The sequence below is a fragment of the Lathamus discolor genome, chromosome 13, assembly GCF_037157495.1.
Source record: "Lathamus discolor isolate bLatDis1 chromosome 13, bLatDis1.hap1, whole genome shotgun sequence".
NCBI classification, from domain to species: Eukaryota; Metazoa; Chordata; class Aves; order Psittaciformes; family Psittacidae; genus Lathamus; species Lathamus discolor.
In genome coordinates this window covers 3,802,747-3,820,462 of record NC_088896.1, presented here as the reverse complement: position 1 = coordinate 3,820,462, position 17,716 = coordinate 3,802,747, and the positions used below count along the sequence as shown (strand labels likewise).

Sequence of the window (17,716 nt, the reverse complement as noted above, 5' to 3'; positions counted from 1 at the left end):
TACATCTAAACTGGTGTGCACATGCAGGAACACCCCGCTGCTGTGTGCCGCAGCCTAACGTGTCGCACATAGCCAGAGGCTTTGATTGCTGGAGATTTTTCGCAGCCAAGCTGTAAAGAGCTAAAAAGATGGGAATTTGGGGTGACAGGGAGAAGAGGGAGGGCTCTGGAGCCTGATGGAAACCCCGACAGCACAGTAACCCCGTCAGCATAGGCTGGCATCACCCTCATGGTCCTCTCTGCTGATGGGAAGTGGCAAGCAGAGGCGATGCTTTTAGCAGCGCTGGATTATGGAAGGGGCAGGCAGCTGAAGGCTGCTATTGTCTGAAAGATGAAATTTATTACAGGGCACCATACAAAGCCTAAATTAGGCTATCCAGGAAAAGAAAACCCCCTTGGTGTGGGTTATATGTATGCAGAGCTTGTCATATCGAGTAATGTAGTGCAATAGGGCTGAACCAGGCAGTAATGGGCTGCGTGGCTGCTTTTTTGCTGCTCTCTGTACGGTCTTGTTGCTGTTGTTACAGTCGGAACTTAATAGGGTTCTTTAAACAGATGCTTGAGGAGTCGTACTCCAGCGACCAGCGATTAAAAAACAAGGAAAGAAAGAAAGAGAAAGGGCGAAAAAAAAAGAAAAGTAAAAAAAAAAAAAAAAAGGAGGAAAAACCACGTGAAAAGCACAAGATTGGCAGAAATCATTTTTCAAAAGGAAAGAGCTTGGGGGTGGGGACGAGCCGGGAGGAGACTGTCAGGCTGTGGAAAAGTTTAATAAATTCCATGTCACTCTAAAGACCGTCGTGCGCAGAGTTGCCCAAGGCCAATAAAACCCGATGAACCTCTGATAGGCCGGCTCCGCTGCACTGGCACACGGGATTGCTTTGATACCTTACACAAAAATAGGGTGCTTTTTTGTTGGTTTTGATATGGTAAGAGGCCTTGCAGTGCGCTGTTCTTTATGAGCTGTATCTATGAAATCCCTGATAAAAACACCAAAGGATTTAAGTGTGTAGCTGTCATCAGTTACTATTTAACTGAGCGAAACATGTTAAAAGCAGCAACAATACAATATAGCAGTGAACGCATGAAAGCTCAGGCAATCTTCCTCCCACATCCAAGAGAAAGTGCTTTTTAAAACTGCAATCCTGGTAGGATTTGTGGGGAGGGAGAGAGGGGAAGGAGAGGAAAACAGGGAGAAATATCCTTTATTTTTGTTTAACTTCAGCAAGTCGCTTGCCTGATGTGGCAAACCTTGGAGTACATGCTTAATTTTCCTCCCAGGAATGGCTCGGATGAATGAATGCGTTAAGGGCTGGGACCTGCCTGGTTTTCACTGCAGGATGGGGGCTTACGTGCCAATGGAGGGTGTAGCACACATTAGCAGCAATCTCTTGTGTCACACAGCTGAGCTTTCCAGCCTTTATTTCCCTCTGTCATCCTTGTCATGGAAGCATGGGTTTGGTTCCCGGGGCTCCTTGCACAGTGCACCCTTCCCAGGTAGTTGATGTTAATGTTAAATAAAGGACCGTGGCTTCCGGAGCAATGGAAATCTGGGGGTTTCTCCTTGCTGGGAGTCATGCCAGTGTTTTCAGCAGCTTTGGTGCAATTTCAGGTCCTTTTCCATGTTCCCTCAGCACCAGTTTTGAAACGACCTGGGAATTGCATTAAGAACAGGGCAAAGCTTCTACTGCTCCTGGCAGGCAGAATGGACACCTTACTCCTGCCTCAGGCTGGCCATTGGTCCCAGCCAGGCTGGAGCTGAGCCCCGTCTACCTTGAACAATGGCAAAACTCAAGGATATGGGGCAGGCAGGGAAAACAACCTGGATGGGCAGCGATGAGGAAGACCTGGCCCCAAGGAGGGGTCTCCATGCCAATTTTCCAGGACCTTTTCCTTGAGTTGGAGGCAGGAGTTGGGGAGCATCCAGGTCCCACAGTCCCACCTCAGGCAGCCCTGAGCTGTGCTTCCATTGCTCTATTTCCTACACTGTTCCTCCTTGCTTGCTGTTTGTTGCGCTGGTACCTAGAAGGCAAACAGGTCAGGAGTCCAGCATGCTCAGTGCCAAGCAGACTTACAGCACTGGGTTTAATCGCTGTCCCTCTACAGAGGTGGAATCTGAAATCATCAGCTGGCTCAGGCACTGCAGGACTGGCTGGGCAGGGGAGGGGGCTCTGGCCCCGTGTTTGAACTCCCACTAACATCTCCACACGCTCATCTCTTGGGCAAGCTGAAGTTTTCCAGGTTTGGGTGTCTGTACTAAGCTGAATAGTTGGAATATTTGGGCAAGATGGGCCTGGCTGCAGCAGCCTGGCCTTACTGACGGCAGCAGAATAACCCTCTCTTTATTATTGTCAAGCGAGAAGTACTTGCAGGGTCTTATTTCCAAAAGATGAAATTTGGCCTGTGAAGAGCCATTGTGAGAAGTGCTTCTTGCGCTGAGTTATGAACCTTGGATAATCATATCCTTAGCATAGCCATTAGCACTGCCAGCTTTTTTCTATAGTTTTCTCTCTTGTCCAGACACGCATTTCATAGGGAAAAACACAACTCCAGAAAGATCCTCTTCTTTGGGAGAGTCACCCAACCTCTTGGTTTGTCCCTGGCCAAATAGAGGCAGGACTTTTCCTCTCCTTCCAGTACTCCCTGCTTTTGCCTGTTAAAATACAAACCCCTGTGGATCTGGAAGATGCAGTCTCAGGTGGTTCCTCTCTCTAACGTGTATTCGCAGTGTCTGTCTGTGGAAGGACAAGCCATGAGCATCCTGGTAGCGTTTTACAGAGGGGAAAAGAAAACGTGGCTTTATCCAACACGTTGTTTCCAATCCGATAGTGATTTCCTGGTGAAATTCCTCCTTGTGTGATTCCTCCTTCCTCTCTCTTCTGGCTTCCTTCAGGAGCTCACAGCTCAGCTCAGCACTATACAGACAGCTGTGGAAGAGAAAGGCAAAGAAAGAAGCCGCAAGTGTTTAATGTTGTCCACATATCAGCAGCGTTCGCTCTGTTCATCATAATCCCATTTTCTGCCTCAGACGTGTCATTACTGCCCACCGGATTTGGGGAGATAGCAGCAGGAAATGAGCTGGAAAAACATCAGACAGTTTGGGTCTTTTTTTAAAAGTCATTAACACCTTTAAGATATTTAATGAACTGCAGACAGCTCAGAGCGGGGAAGGAAAAATGCGCCGCGGGTATGGCAGCGAAGCGAGGTCTGCGGGAAGGCGAGATGGAAGCGTTGGCTCTCATTTGGGCTGCACTGCAGGGCAAGAAGAGCTGAGGGAGAGCCCTGTCCACGTGCCGAAGAACGGAAAGTATAAAGGCTGGAGTGTGGGGTTCCCTCTTCCCAAGGACACTCAACAGGCAAACAGAGGTGCGCAGGGCTGCTCCCACATGTGCTTCTCTACCCCAGCAACACTGCAGTGTTTGCCAAGGTGGTGTTGATGGAGGCAGGCAATCCCCTCCCATTGCTCACACTCATGGAAGCACACCATCCCCTGCCCGTTGGTCACACTCATGGAAGCACACCATCCCCTGCCCGTTGGTCACACTCATGGAAGCACACCATCCCCTGCCCGTTGGTCGCACTCATGGAAGCACACCATCCCCTGCCCATTGCTCACACTCATGGAAGCACACCATCCCCTGCCTGTTGTTCACACTCATGGAAGCACACCATCCCCTGCCCATTGCTCACACTCATGGAAGCACACCATCCCCTGCCTGTTGTTCACACTCATGGAAGCACACCATCCCCTGCCTGTTGTTCACACTCATGGAAGCACACCATCCCCTGCCCATTGTTCAGGCTCGGCTGAGCCCATCCATGTTTGCTATTTGCAGTTTCCTGAAGCAGACTGGAAAAGAGAGGTGAAGCCAAGCTGTTAACTCAGGTTGACCCAAATTCCTAACTGCCACACCACTCCGAAGTGGCAACCATAAAACTCAGCACATCTTACCCGTGGTTAGGTTGGAGTAACACATCCTACAATAGCCCCAGCTGCAGGTTCAAGGCAGCCAAAGTTCAGGCACTTGTGTTTGCACATGCACAGCAGGCACCAGCCATAGCTTGAGCACCAGCCCTTGCCCCTGAGAGCTGCACACAGGCTCCTGCCATTGCCCTGTGCCAGCTGCAACCTTATCTGATTTTAATAAAGCATTTGAGGTATTGTTCTGTTATGTACTTGCTATTGTGTCTGCACACCTACAAGTGTATCTAATTTGCAGCACATCTCTCAGGTGGGAAGAGGTATTTATCCTTGTGACAGGCAGAGGGGAGACAAACAACTTGTCCATAGCATAAAGTGAGTCTGCAAAGTAACAGGGACTGAACCCAGCCCCGAACTGGTGGCACACACATCCTGCCTGCTGGCAGCTGCTGGAAACATGAGGCAGAAAGGGCAGCACTTTGGTTTGCAGGTTATTTGTAAGGACAGGCTCTTCTTTTGCTGTTTCAGTGCTGGGCTTCCATGTCTCATGTTCTTTGGGTTCCCATGGAGGCAGAGGTGAGGAGCTGCGATGAAGAGGCAGCACCCAGGGCAGCACAGGCTCAGAAGAGTGGTGCTGGGGGCTGCCTAGGGGAGTGCTGGCTTCCATCAGAAACCTGGGGCTCCCTTCCAGGCCTAGGAGAGCTTATAGGATTTAGTAGGCACAAGCTACAGTGCCACTTCCCTGCTTTCTTGACCCTTTCCATCTCGACCCCATCAGCCTGGTACAAACCAGTCCGCTCCCTAGTTTGTCTTATTCACTGCATCTCCTATTCCATCCCAGTTGCTCCCCCTTGGGCATCTCAGTTGGGTTTCTCCCTGCCCTGCCCTAACTCCCTTTCCCCCTCTCCCACCTCCACCCTGCCAATCTCAGTCATCCCCTCCTGACTCTTTCCCCTAACCCCAACTCTGCATCAAGGCAGTCACTAGAGCCCAGGGAGACAGCCCTGCCTCTTGCCTTGGCCTTGTGCAGCTTCTCATCAGGACAGTGAAAAGCACATGTCTAATGTAAGGCCTTGGCCACCACTCTCTGAATTTCAAGATCATAGAATCATAGAATGTTTTGGATTGGAAAGGACCTTAAAGCTCATCCAGTTCCAACCCCTGCCACGGGCAGGGACCCCTTCCACTGGAGCAGCTTGCTCCAAGCCCCTGTGTCCAGCCTGGCCTTGAGCACTGCCAGGGATGGGGATCCAAACCATGAAAAGTTACCCAGAAGTTTCCATTTCCTTCCAACGCATTTCTCCCCATTCTCCCCCCCAAAATGGCTGGAGTGCAGAGGCTGAAGCTGGTGGTGGGACAGTTGGAGAGACACACACTTCCTGCAGAAAGTTTCAACCCGAACAATTAAATCCCCAAAGGAATTTCCAAAAGCGCCTGAGCAGGTTACATGCCTAATTCTCGGAGCCCAATGGGACTTGGACATCTAATCTTCTTAGCTGCTTTGGAAAATCTTTGCCATTTGCCTGGTTAGGTGCTCTAAAGCCTTCGCAAATCTGAGCTGCAGAGTGTGGTCAGTTTGGGTCACAGCAGAATTGCAGCAAATCCCATCTGGAGACAGTTATTTGGGTTTAAATCTCAGCTGGGCAACCAGTGTGGTCCCCAGCCCTGCTAAGGGACACCATATGTCATTCCTTGCTAGACCATTTTGATTTATTCTCCTTTTTGCGGCGTTCCCATCCCTGCCCAGAAGAGCACCAGCTCTCTGAGATACCACACGAGGCGACCGAACCATCAAAAGCACTCACTGTGCTGTGCTTTTTTTGGCAAATCTGGCCCATGATGACTGCTGCTTTATGGGACAAAGCTCCAAGTCCAGAACAGCAAAGGCAAAGCCTCCAAGCAAGAGCATTGCATTGGTGAAGAAGGAACAGAGCAGCTCTCCATGTAATAGCAACGCTTCTGTCCTTCAAGGCTGTTGAAAATCAGAAGCTGCCCGTGTAGTCAATGGGCAAAGGGCTGAGCTCTTGGCCAAAGCCACTGATAGAAGAAGAGAACAGGGACGTTCTGGTGCTTTGGAAAATCAGGCCGCAGGTTTTGAGATTGAAATACAGACCTATGTGAAAGCCTTGGCTGCAGGACACCAAGGACAAGCCTGTACATCCACTGCCACTGAGCAGGGGCTGATGCTCCAGGGGAGCGCACTCAGAAGTGCTGTGTCCCAGCTCCTGAGTCACTTCAAACCTGCCCTTCAGGGCAGTGCATCCCAGCCCCAGGGGTGCCCCTGCAGCCCTCTCTACCAACCCCCGAGGACATCTACTGAGACTCTGCCCCCCAACTTATCCCTCCTCCCCTCCCTGAAAGTGACCCTGTTTTGTGAGACATCCTTTCCAGTGCAATAATTGCAGGCTGGAAATTAGAGCCCAGTCTTCAAAGAGCAGGCTCTGAAGCGCACATTAGCGATCTGCCGGCATGAGCCATCTACCAGCCCCTGCCCGTCTCCTGCCTGAAATTATGTTTGACTACAGGGCATGAAATATTATTCATCCTTCCCCATCTCCCTCCCATCCATTTCTATTCAGATTCAGCACCGAGTGGTAGCAGCAGCAAAGATTTTCAGGTGTTCATGTGCCTTTTTCTTTCTCTTCCCCCCTCCCCGTTCCCCTTTTATACATGAGAAAGCAGCATGAAAGGCAAAGCAAATGAGAATGGGAAAGAAAGTGTTGGATTTAAAGCAATCTGTTAGCACAGAGGAGTTTATTACCCGCTCACACGGGGCTGTGGTGTGTCAGATGGTGCGGGGTGAGTGGCAGCACGGTCCCTAGAGCCGCCTCTCAGATGGCGATGGTCAAGGCTGGCGTGGAAAGGGTGGTGCTGAGGCAGCTGATGGGCACGAGGTTAATTCTCATTTCTCTCCCTGGCAGTAGCAATTTCACGGACCTTGTCATCTGTGGACGGTTGCAGAAAGGGGACATCAGAAATGACAAATATCTGCATTACCTGCCGAGGTTAAAATGCCACCAAATGTTCTTTCAGTATGAAAGCGCCGGTGGCTCTGGGATTTGGTTTGTCGAACAGAATGTTCCCAGTTTGGGGTTTGGGTTTGCTTTCTTTTTTCAAAGAAAAAGACATTAAGAAATGCAGAGGTAGCTGGGTTTTGAAGGCTCCCATGGGAATCAAAGCAGATCTCAAGGCTGAACATCTCCCATTTGCATGGAGAATTGATAATGGTCCATTTTTCCCACTGGTCCAAACCAGAATAACTTTGAAATAGCTAAGACCGACTCTTGCCATTTTCTCGTCAGTGTTATCTCATTAGGATCAATACTTTGCCTTGCTTTTCTATAAGCCTGGGAAAAGCAGGGGGATGGATTTCCTCTAACAGGATAAAACCCTTGCAAAGGACTTTGGAGAGGTGAGATAAGAAATTATCATTAAGAAACGCAATCGCTATCGTGTGCAGAGGTTTTGCTTCTGAACCCCGTCTGAAACTTGTTTTCTAGCACATTTACATTCTGAACAAGCTATGGCCCTTGCTGATTTGAAGCCGAAGGGTGCAAAAACACCCGGGGTTTTGCTTTGCTGAGAATTGCCCATTCCTGCATGTGGCAAACTCAGTGTGACACAGACCTTGCAGCTCCAATGGGACCTGCTGGGACAATGGAAAGAGGGGCAGGAGGGTGCTGAGGTGTCAAATTCTGCTCAGGTCATGTTAAAACTGAGCCATAGAAGGCTTTTATTGTGTTTTCCCTGCTAGGGAGCGCAGTCAGCGCCTGTGCGTATCAGTGGAGTTCTGCCAGTGGAAGAGCCAACCCCTCTCCCGTGTGGCCCATGGGCAGTTTGGGTTATTTATTATAGGTGCAATTTCTTTGCTCCCTGCATCCTTGTTTGTAGCTGGCACCCAGCTCTGTTCTTGACCGTGGGAGGGGAGGAAAGGGGAGTGAGGGAACAAGCACAGGGCCTGGACCAAGGCCTCTGGTGCAGAGCATCAACAGAGGAGGAAGGTGAGGAAGAGGTGCCTGGCACAGGAGCATCCCCTCGCTGCCTTGTGCAGGGCTTCCTCACAGCTCCCCAGTGTGCACCAGCTCACTGCTGGAGGCTGCCAGATGCAGGGGAAAGGGGGGGTCATCCCTCCCCACCCCACCAGGACGGCACAGCAGCTCTCTGGGAGCAGCACCACAAGGCCTGGCAGGGTGCAGGAAGCAAAGGGGACTGCGTGCACACCAAGGAAAATTTAAGGCATTTAAAGAGGAGAGGTGGGGTGACTCTCCAGGAGTGCAAGGGGAATCCTTCTGCTTTGGCCAGGGAGAAACCAGGAGACTGGGAATTTAACAGGGCAGTGCTGGAAGCTGGCTGGCAAGGGGTGGGAGCTGACAGCTCAGTAGCAAATGAGACATGACAGAAAGGGGGGAGATAATTTAACAGGCTTGGCCTGATATTGTCCTTCAGAGTCATGTCTTGATTTTCTCTTGCTTTAGATTTGTCAGATCTGATTTTACACAGGAGATGGGAAGGGGGGGAAATGGTCTGTACCTCGTGTGCTGCACAAAGGTGCCTGTGCAGCCGCCTGTTGCTCTTCCAAGCCAGAAGCATGCGAGAAGTATTTTGGTTTAAATGGCTGGAAGCATTTTGGTGTTGTTACAACGAGCTCTCCTTCAGCAGTTGCCTTCTAGAGAGTTGCTGTGCTATTTTTGCTCCAAATTTCAAGGCATCCACCCCCCTCAAAGCAGAAACCAAGAGCAGGAAGCACCCGGAACTGCCAGCTTAAAGTAACCAAAACCTGAGATGCACAACAAAAGCCTTTGACTTCTGGTATTCATAAGAATCCCAGAGTGGTTTGAGTTGGAAGGGACCTTAAAGCTCATCCAGCTCCAACCCCTGCCATGGGCAGGGACCCCTTCCACTGGAGCAGCTTGCTCCAAGCCCTGTCCAACCTGGTTCACCTCTAAGCAGCAGCAGTCCCCCTGAGGCTGCAGGAGATGTTTGTGATGGAGGCATCAGGTGTCTTGATGCTGAGGTATAAATCTGTGCCCTGAAAGCTGGCAGGTCCCAGCTTTTCCAGTGGGATGGGATATCAGGAGCTCCTCTCCATCACAGCAAAGCTCCCATCTTCCCTCCTGGCTCCTGGACTCACCCTTGCTGTGGCAGTTTGATGACAAGCCTTGTGCCCCACTGTGCTGACAGCAGCCTGCCTTCCCCACAGCAGCACCCCAGGGCTGAGAGAACCAGCTCAGCACCAGGTGCCTGCACAGATCCTGCACCCAACCCATTGCAGGTGGATCCTGATCCACCCTTGTGCTTGTTCACGAGGATCTTGCTGGGTAAAGGATGCTGCTAAAGGCAGGGGCAGCCCCAGGGTCCCTGCAGGTTGGGTGCCACCCTTCCGTTTCCACATGCAAATAATGTAAAACCTCAGAAGCTGAGCTGCTTCTGTTTTCTAACCAAAGTGACTGCATCAAATAATTTCTCAAGCCCTTTGCCCATAGCAAATGGCTTAGAAGCACATAAAAGACAAGCTCTAATTCTCCTCTAACTACCCTGGCCTTTTTTATGACTACTGCCTGGCACAGCTCCTAAGCCACAAGTTCTTGGAGCTTTTGAGGCTGAAATTCCCCATAGGGCAGGCAGGGGATGCCTACAGGCTCCTAAAGCCAGAAGGCTGCAGGCAGCCGGGGCCTCTCAGGGAGGGCTGCTGCTGGGAGAGGTTGTAATTGCAATTCCCCTGCAGGTATTGGCTTCAGTCTCTTGAAGCTGGGCTCAGAAGAGAAGCTGCTGCCCAGGGCAGGGGTGGGAAGGACACTGCAGGCTGGGCACAGACCTGCAGGAGCTCTGCTGTGGGACCCGCAGTGGAAAAATCATTCCTGAAATCCCAGCACCGAGCCAGATGGGGATTAGAAAGGGTTTGCCACAAAAAACCCAACCAAACCCAAGGCATGCTCTCGTGGTGAATTTAGCAATCACAGGAGTTGCTAATTACAGGGATGCGGTGAAGCACCTCGCAGCGCTGGGGAGCCCCATTTGCAGGGGCCGTGGCCCCGGCGGTTTGGGCCATGTTGCTGGGTTGTTCAGCACTGTGGTTGTGAACTCCCTGGGCTGGGTGGGAGGTTGGTACCCCACGGGGATGTGCTGGAGCCAGGGTCACACCACAGTGTGAGAGCATCCAACCCCCTGCCTGTCTCCTTGGAGAACACGCTCTACGAGGGCTTGGTCCTGGCTGGTGATACAGCGATGCGCTGCTAAGCTGGGAAAACCCCAGCTCTTCTTCTTCACCTGTTCTCACAACCCCCCTAAGAGCTGAACTCCCCTGAGCTGTCCCCATCTGCCCAGTTTCCCTGTGGTTTCCAAGCTGTTTATATCCAGCAGTGACTTGACGGCTGTGCTGGGGGTGTGCTTGGCCCCTTCTCCAAAAGCCACCAGTTTAGGTGAAGCAGCAGTAGGTAAAAGCAGTGGTTGGGAGAAACGCGAGCTGCTGGGTGCTGGCAGAGAGCTGTGTCCTTGGCTAAAGCTCTGTGATGAGGCTCTTCACGCAAACATGATGCTCATGGGGACAGGGCTAACGAGACCCAGAGCACTCAAGCCGTTACCCACAGATGTTAACCTCAGTGAATGATGAACACACTTTGCAGAGGAAGGAGCAGGACAGGGCTCACTTAGTGCTGGGCTCTGGGTGCCAATGGTCCAGGGGAGGCTTCTGGTCCTCTCTGGCAGTGACTGCAGAAGGTGTGGAAAAACTGTCTGTCCTTCCTGGGGTAAGTCCCACCCTGTCTTTCCCAAGCTATGGATGGGGCTGACCCTCCACTCCAGCCCCTTTAGCAGGATCTGCTCTGCCAGGGGCCACAGCATGGTCTGGGCTGGATCACAGAAGAGCCTCTTCCCAAACACAGGATCATAGAATCACAGCGTGGTTTGGGTTGGAAGGGATCTTAAAGGCAATGTAGCTCCTACAGCAGGCAGGGAAGATGTCCATACTATGCACAAAGCATGCTATGAGGGAAAACTTCTGCACCATGTTAACTTAATCTTGACTTAACTGTACCACGAAGGATGCCTTGTATATGTTTAAGGCTGTACAGACATAAGCACTGTAGGTTTGGTGAAAACACATGCATGGATTAATATTCCTGCTCCTGTTGAGCAGGCAGATGGGAGTACAGGCAGGACAGCCGAGGCCATACCAGCATGAGACACAACCTGTGGTGGAAAAAGCCCTGTTCACTGCCTCTGGATTTGCATTAAGCCTTAATGCCCAGAGGAGATGTTGAGGCTCAGGCTTTTTTCCCCAGGAGCCGCTTGTTGGGACAATGCCCTGGGAAAGGGGAGCACAGCGGGGATGGACATCACCAGACTGCTCTGCTTGATGCTGCCTCCCTGCTGTGGCAGCCGTGGTCCAGCTTAAATGTTAATTGTACCTTTCTCTCTGATGCCCACTTAACTATGCTGGGTAGGCTGCCCAAGGATCTAGCACATGAGAAAGGTGCTTTAAAAGGATGTTGCCCCATGATTTTTCACAACCCTTTGAACAGTTTTGCTGTTTCTTTTCTTTTTAATTGGTTCCCCTTGGAAAACTCGTGCTGAAATCTGTGTCCTTTCATCACTTTGTGCTGTCGTTGATGCCAGCAGCGTGCTCAGAACTGTTCGGGGCATGCGAGGAGCTGGGGTCACCTCAAATATCTTGCCCATAAACTAGGTCAGTATTTGACAAAGGGATTTTAGCTGGCAGTGGGTCTGGTGCTGACATCCTGTTGCAGTGCCAAAAGGGGTGGCTATGGGGAAGCTTCGTTCGTCTCATTGAAGAGCACCATGGAAAGGTTTTCCTTGGTCTGGACAGCATCCTTCACTTCCAAAGGAAGTGGTGTGGGGTCATGGGATGCCCACAGCTGTTTCCCTGGACCAAAGCCTGACTTGAAATGCCCATGCAGGTCTGCTGCGTGGATACATCCCCTTCCCCTTGTTGCTTCCTCTTTGCTTGGCACGTCCTCCTAGGGCTCCTCCTCTTAAACTCCCCTTTGCACTTGTAGTCCTTCCTATTTGGGGGATTGGACAGGTTCCCTGGGTTCAGTGTTATCTCAGTTATCTTATCTTATCTTATCTCAGCCCTAAGGACTGTGAAGCGAAGGCTGGTGGTTGGGTTTTGGAAGAAAAGCAGTAAAACATTGGGGGTCAGGGGCAGCACAGTGGAGAGGAATGGGCAGCGCTGCTCATGCAGCCAAGGGAAGGTGCTGGTCCCTGTGGGCATCACCCTGGCCATGCAGCCAGCGGGTGCCTGCACTGGCAGCACCGCAGCTGGCAGCTTCAAGCAGAGGGGGAGAGCAGCCCAAAGAAAGGCAGCAAACAAACCAAAATCCTTTGCACGGTTAACTGCCTCCACTTCCGCCTTTGCTCTCCTGGTCATGCTTCTCTGCCCAGCCCCCTTTTGGGTTAAACACAAAGGCGATGAGGAGACCTGTTGCTTTTCTAGCTGCTGGGCCTATGAACCCTTCTCCTTACTCCAGGCAGGAGGGAAGTGATGGGTGTCCCAGCAGTAGCTCTGTAGCTGGCTGGGGATGGAGCCTGGAGCCAGAACATCTCCATCCTCCTCCATCTCCCGCAGGTAGGCTGCCTGCCTCCATTTTGCCTGCTGCTCTAGACATGCCTTTAACTAGTCTTTAAAGATAATAAAAGGACTTACAAAGCTTAATATGAGTCAAAGTGTTTTCAAGAAATGTCAGCTGCCGCATGTCCCTATTTAAATAGGAAAGGCACTTTTTGGTGGGTTTGGGGTTTTTTTCTTCCATCTGTTAAGCACAAAACCCCACTGCTGTGTTAATTCATGAAAAGTGGCAGTGAGAACTAAAAAGGGAAAAATGACCAGGTCAGCTCCACTGCCAAGGATGAGTGAAGCACTGAAAGGTTACACAGAAAACGTGGTGTTTGAAGAGATCTGGTGCCTGATTTAATGCCTTCCTTCGCTCTGTAGTTCCTACGCTATTGTACTGCACACAGAGCAGGCACGAACAGAGGCACGGCCTCTGCATTCCAACTGTGCGGATTTGTACCTTGCATAGGCAAAGAAATATGCAAAAAATGAGTATTATGGGGTAAGAAACATTTTGCTTTAATAGCCTTTATCTCCTGTCCCCGTGCAACACATCTTCCTGTGCCCAGGTCTGACCTGCCCTCCTGAGGACCCTACAGCCCCAGGTCTGGGGAGCCCAGACTGCAGTGCTCCCTCCAGCACCAACCATGGGGGTTTCATTGCATGCAGGAAAGGGCCTTGCATCTCCAAGCAGGGAGAATGGATGTTCCTCCGAGCAAGAAACCCCATCTCTGTGGCAGCAGAAGAGCCACGTTCCTGCACACACGCCGTGCTGGAGCCCGCAGCCCCGCGGCTGTTTGCAGTGTGAATCCATTAGCTGAGTTACTGCCATCATTTCCTAATGGGATGGGGAATGCTCAGGAAATGATAGAACTGTATAATTAAAGCAAGTCTATCTGAGGATCTTCCATTATGGCATGGTAATTTCTGGATCTTGACATGCTCCTTTCCCTTTTTTAGAAGTCGGAGAGAAGGGAGATGTGAGCATGGTACTTTTCTCTTGAAGCCTTAGGTAGCGCACCTTTATGGGCATAAATCCCTGCATATTTATGATCCAGGGCAGTTAACCTTCCAAATGAGATTACACAGATGATTATATGCCTTGCCTTTACCTGGCTGGCAGGAAGGGGAGCTGCTAGGGAAGAGGCATGTATTCCAGCAGTGGAGTATGTTGTGTGTAGGAATTTAGCAACATCTTTCTGAATAAATGGAGAGCAATCCTTTGGGACTCACTGGTTTTTATTGCAAAAGCTATTAAAGCTCTATGAGAGCAGCAGGGTTCAGGGCAGCAGGTTCTGTCTGTTTGCAGAGGGTAGTTAACCTGGTTATTTAGAGTCCAGCTGTAGATGCTCCTTCATATCCTTGAACTGCACAGAGTAAAAAGCAGAGCACTTTGCGAATTCTCCTTCCATGCTCCACTTCCAGGATTTGCTGTTCTCTGGCCATTGCTCAGGGACCTGCTCATGAAACCTGCTGTAGGTCTGCCAGCACCTGGTGAGATCAAATGCTGTGAAAGCCAGCAAAATGGAGAAGCAGATATGCAGTATTTCCACTTAAGCAGGCAGGAGCCAGCGTTTTAAGGACAAAGCCAGGCAGCCCAGGTTTTGCTCAAGGAAAGGCCAGGCTCTAAGATGCCAGGAGGCTGACAATAGCTGATGTGCACAGGACTGAGATGTCTCCTTTAGGGTTCACCTGGGCACATTCTGGCGATTGATGTCTCACAGCTTCAATGCAAAATTCCTCTTCACTGGGTCTTGATTTCTATAATGCAGTCTCTCACTCTCAGCAAGGCATGCTCAGGTTGTGAACTGACTTTGTCCATCCAGGCAACTTAGAATAAAGCAGGGATCACAAAGCACTGAAGAATGCATCTGCATTGGAAATAACACCACCTTTGCCTGGTCTTTAGAATTACCCTGATCTCCAAACTCTTCCTTCAGTCTCATCCTCACCAGGACTATCAACTTTTCTTAGATGCCTTTCTGACTTCCAGTACTATTACTGGGACAAGGTAAGCAGTTATTTAATGTAAACGTGTTTTAAGACAAGGAGGGATTTGAGCTGCAGAATTTGGACTAACAAGAAAGCAGAACGTCTCCAGAGTTGCACCGAATTTCGCTCAAGGCTGCCAGGGTTATAATGGGGCAAGAAGAATGGTAGATTTGCACGCCCCGTCTTTTCTTTCCATCCAGTCTTTCATCATTTTGATGCAAATAAGTGACCCGTGACTGTGGTTGCTGCAGCTCAGCTTGCTGAGATCTGTGCAAGTGCTCTGTGCATCTCGCTGTCAGCTGGCACAGTCCTTTATTATCCCATAACTCTTCCACTGACATCCCAGATCCTTTTCTGTTTCTTTAAGAACTTTGGCTCTCCTTATTAATGCAATGGCACTGCTCCAGCATCAGCATCACTTGGTGGTACCAGATTCATGCGAAAGATGGAAGTTGTAGCATTCTTTTTGAGGAGATACCTGGCACACTGGCAATTGGGGATGAGCTTCACCCTCTGTGTTAAGGCAGGCTTTTAGAAAGGTTGAAACGCAAATGGAAATGCAGTCTCTATGTTAAGAGAGACATAAAGAGCAGCAGTGGACAAGGCACGTAAAACTGAATTTGTGGTCTTCACATTGGCTGCGGATGGCAGACAGGAGATTTCCTCATACAGCCTTCACTGGTCAGTTCTGGAAAAGAATAGACAGTGATGCCTGGGATTTGCTGGGCAGAGGCTGCAGCCTGCTGGGCTTTACAATGGAGACAGTCCAAACACCAAGAATTGGTTTAAGTCCAACAAATGAGCTTCTCTTGTGACTAAAGAGCCACTGGGACCTGGATCTCTAGAGGCAATTGTAAAGCGAGATCTTGAAACTAAGACATCTGGTGCCCAGCCAGCTCAGGCTTTCCCTGCAGCTTGCGCAAAGCTTGGAGCAAAGGTCTGGTCGTGGTAGATCACTTGCGAAAGGGAACATTCTCCACTCTGCAGGTGCCTGTGGCTTGGGCCACGCTGATTCCTCTGCTGCTGGTTTCTTAGAGATGTGCTGTGGTCTCTCTGAGAAACGAATCTGGATTTCTGTACCCGTCCATGGTTACTTTGAAAATGCAAGTCCTTATGGTGCTTGAGCAAAATCCTCTCCTTCCCATATAGCTTAAATTGGGCTTTTGCTAAGGAACTAGTGAGTGAAATCAGTGTTGCAGCCTGCCCCCTCCATCGGGAGTATCCACTGTGTGGACTTGTTTACTGTCCCATAGAAAGGAGTTTAGGGAGAGTGGTCAAGAGCTAATGTGCTGGTTGATTTATAAACCCCGTGGAAGGGTGTCCTGGGAAGCGTAGATCTGATCTGCAGTTGCTCAAAGGATGTGAGAGATGTAGAAATGAACAAATCAGGTATGAAAATCATACCGTTGCCTTGCCACTTAGGAAAGCATTACCTGTTCTGGTACAGGTCTGGATGATGATAAATGGGTACTAATGGAAAAGTGTAAGTGGATCTGCCTGTCCTCGGTAAGTGTTACCCATTCCTTCCCCTTTGGGTTATGGGTGGAATCTTCACTTTCTTCATCACTTGTAGAATAAAACCAGAGTCATATGTGGGCAAGTGTGAGTAGCTCTGAAGAGCCCTTGGAGCAAAGGCCACCTCTGCTCCCCAAGTAGTTCCTGGCGCTGGTGTGAGGCAGCATTTTGGATGCAGCTCACCTGCCTGCAATAGAACTTTGTAATACGTAACAGCTTATCACCAGCAGTGCAGAAACAGTGTCTTCGGCATTTGCTCTCACTGTGGTGTATTTGTCTTGTCAGCCTTGTTTGAGTTTTGCTTCCCTTTCTTAGCATGACTGCAGCAATTAGGCCTTTTTTTATTATTATTTCCTTTTGGAAATTTTTCTATGTTAATGCTTTATCTACTCCTGGAGAAATTCTCATTATCCAGACAAACCTGATGTGTGGGGAAGGGAATGAGCTCTCAGCTGTGAGCAGAAGGAGGGCTGGAGTGGAGAAATGCCTGAATTCTGGTACAGTTTGGATCCAGACCTGCTCTTCATCCTGGGTGGGATGAGCCAAACAGTCCCTCTGATCTTCAGGGCAGGCTGCTCCTCATTGGAAAAGCAATAGAGCAGTTTCCTTTTTCTCTTCTTCACTAAACACGCAACCCCGCTCTTGTAACAATTAGTCTTGAAGATATTAATTTTCTTCCTATTATTGCTTACCTTTGTAATCTCCTTCTATTGTATGGTGCTTCTTGTAGCAGGCATTAATGTATTTCTCAAAGGTAATCTTTAAACACCCGGCTGGTTTTGGGAAGGGGAAGATATCGTTGGTCTTCTGTAAACCATTTGTTTTGAGGGAGTCTTGGAGGAAGAGTTATACATATTTATTATGAAAATGCAATAGCATTTTTAATGAGCGAAATACTGTGTTAAATATATATCGTATTTATTTCTGAGCAAATCTGTATTGTTCAGTCTTTGGGTGGGAGCCAAGCGCTTGTAATAGTTACCTGACATGATGTGGCCCCGTGACAGAAAGTCTAATGAAGACTTTCTTGATAGGAATGTAATTGTTAAGAAGAAAAAAATGATTAAAAAATTGGTTCCAGTGCTCTGCGATCCAAGAGTTCATTTGTTTCCTCATTCATGCACTAAACAAGCCCCTAATTAATCTTGAACCTCGGAGAAAGGAGACTAGATTGGCATCTTCTGAATATGAACGTACTTCTCATTTTGGAAAGTTTGAAGAGGCTCTTAAGCATTCTCTTTTAATGGTATTTTTGCAAGGCTTTGGAGTGCCTTCATTAGCCTGCCAAAGCCGCTAATTGCATTACCATATTTTTAAACTTCGGAGGTTCAGGCTTTTTCAAAAAGAGAAAAAGAAATTAGATTAATTTGCTGGTTGAAACCGACTCAAGTGCTCGGCGGCTGTCACAGGCCTCCACTGGAACTGAGTGGCGTGTGCTGGGGGCTGCGATGCCCCCACCGCCTTCCCCAATGGGGTTAAAGCAGCGCAAGCTCTGCTCTGGCCATGGTGATGCTGACTTCAACCCGCCTAAAGCTGATTCCTGCCAACCCCAGCGCCCGAGCCAGGCAGCAGCAAACACCTGAGCAAAGGCAGCCGTGTCCCTGTGCTGGATCTGCTGCTTTGACCATGCCGGTTAGAAAAGCAGAACCAACAGATCGCTCACAGCATCACTTGAGCTGGCAAATACAGTGCTGATTGCATTTTGAGCAGCTCTTTGCC

At 49.7% G+C, this 17,716-nt stretch overlaps 1 long non-coding RNA gene across 1 annotated transcript; it reads right to left on the bottom strand.

Moving 5' to 3' along the window:
* Positions 1 to 1,077: 1,077 nt before the first annotated feature.
* LOC136021424 (uncharacterized) lies at positions 1,078 to 9,227 on the bottom strand. The gene is made up of 3 exons (XR_010615769.1): positions 8,449 to 9,227; positions 6,680 to 6,863; positions 1,078 to 2,923 (listed from the first exon to the last, which is right to left on the bottom strand). It is a non-coding gene; the product is annotated as an uncharacterized LOC136021424 (long non-coding RNA).
* Positions 9,228 to 17,716: the final 8,489 nt, after the last annotated feature.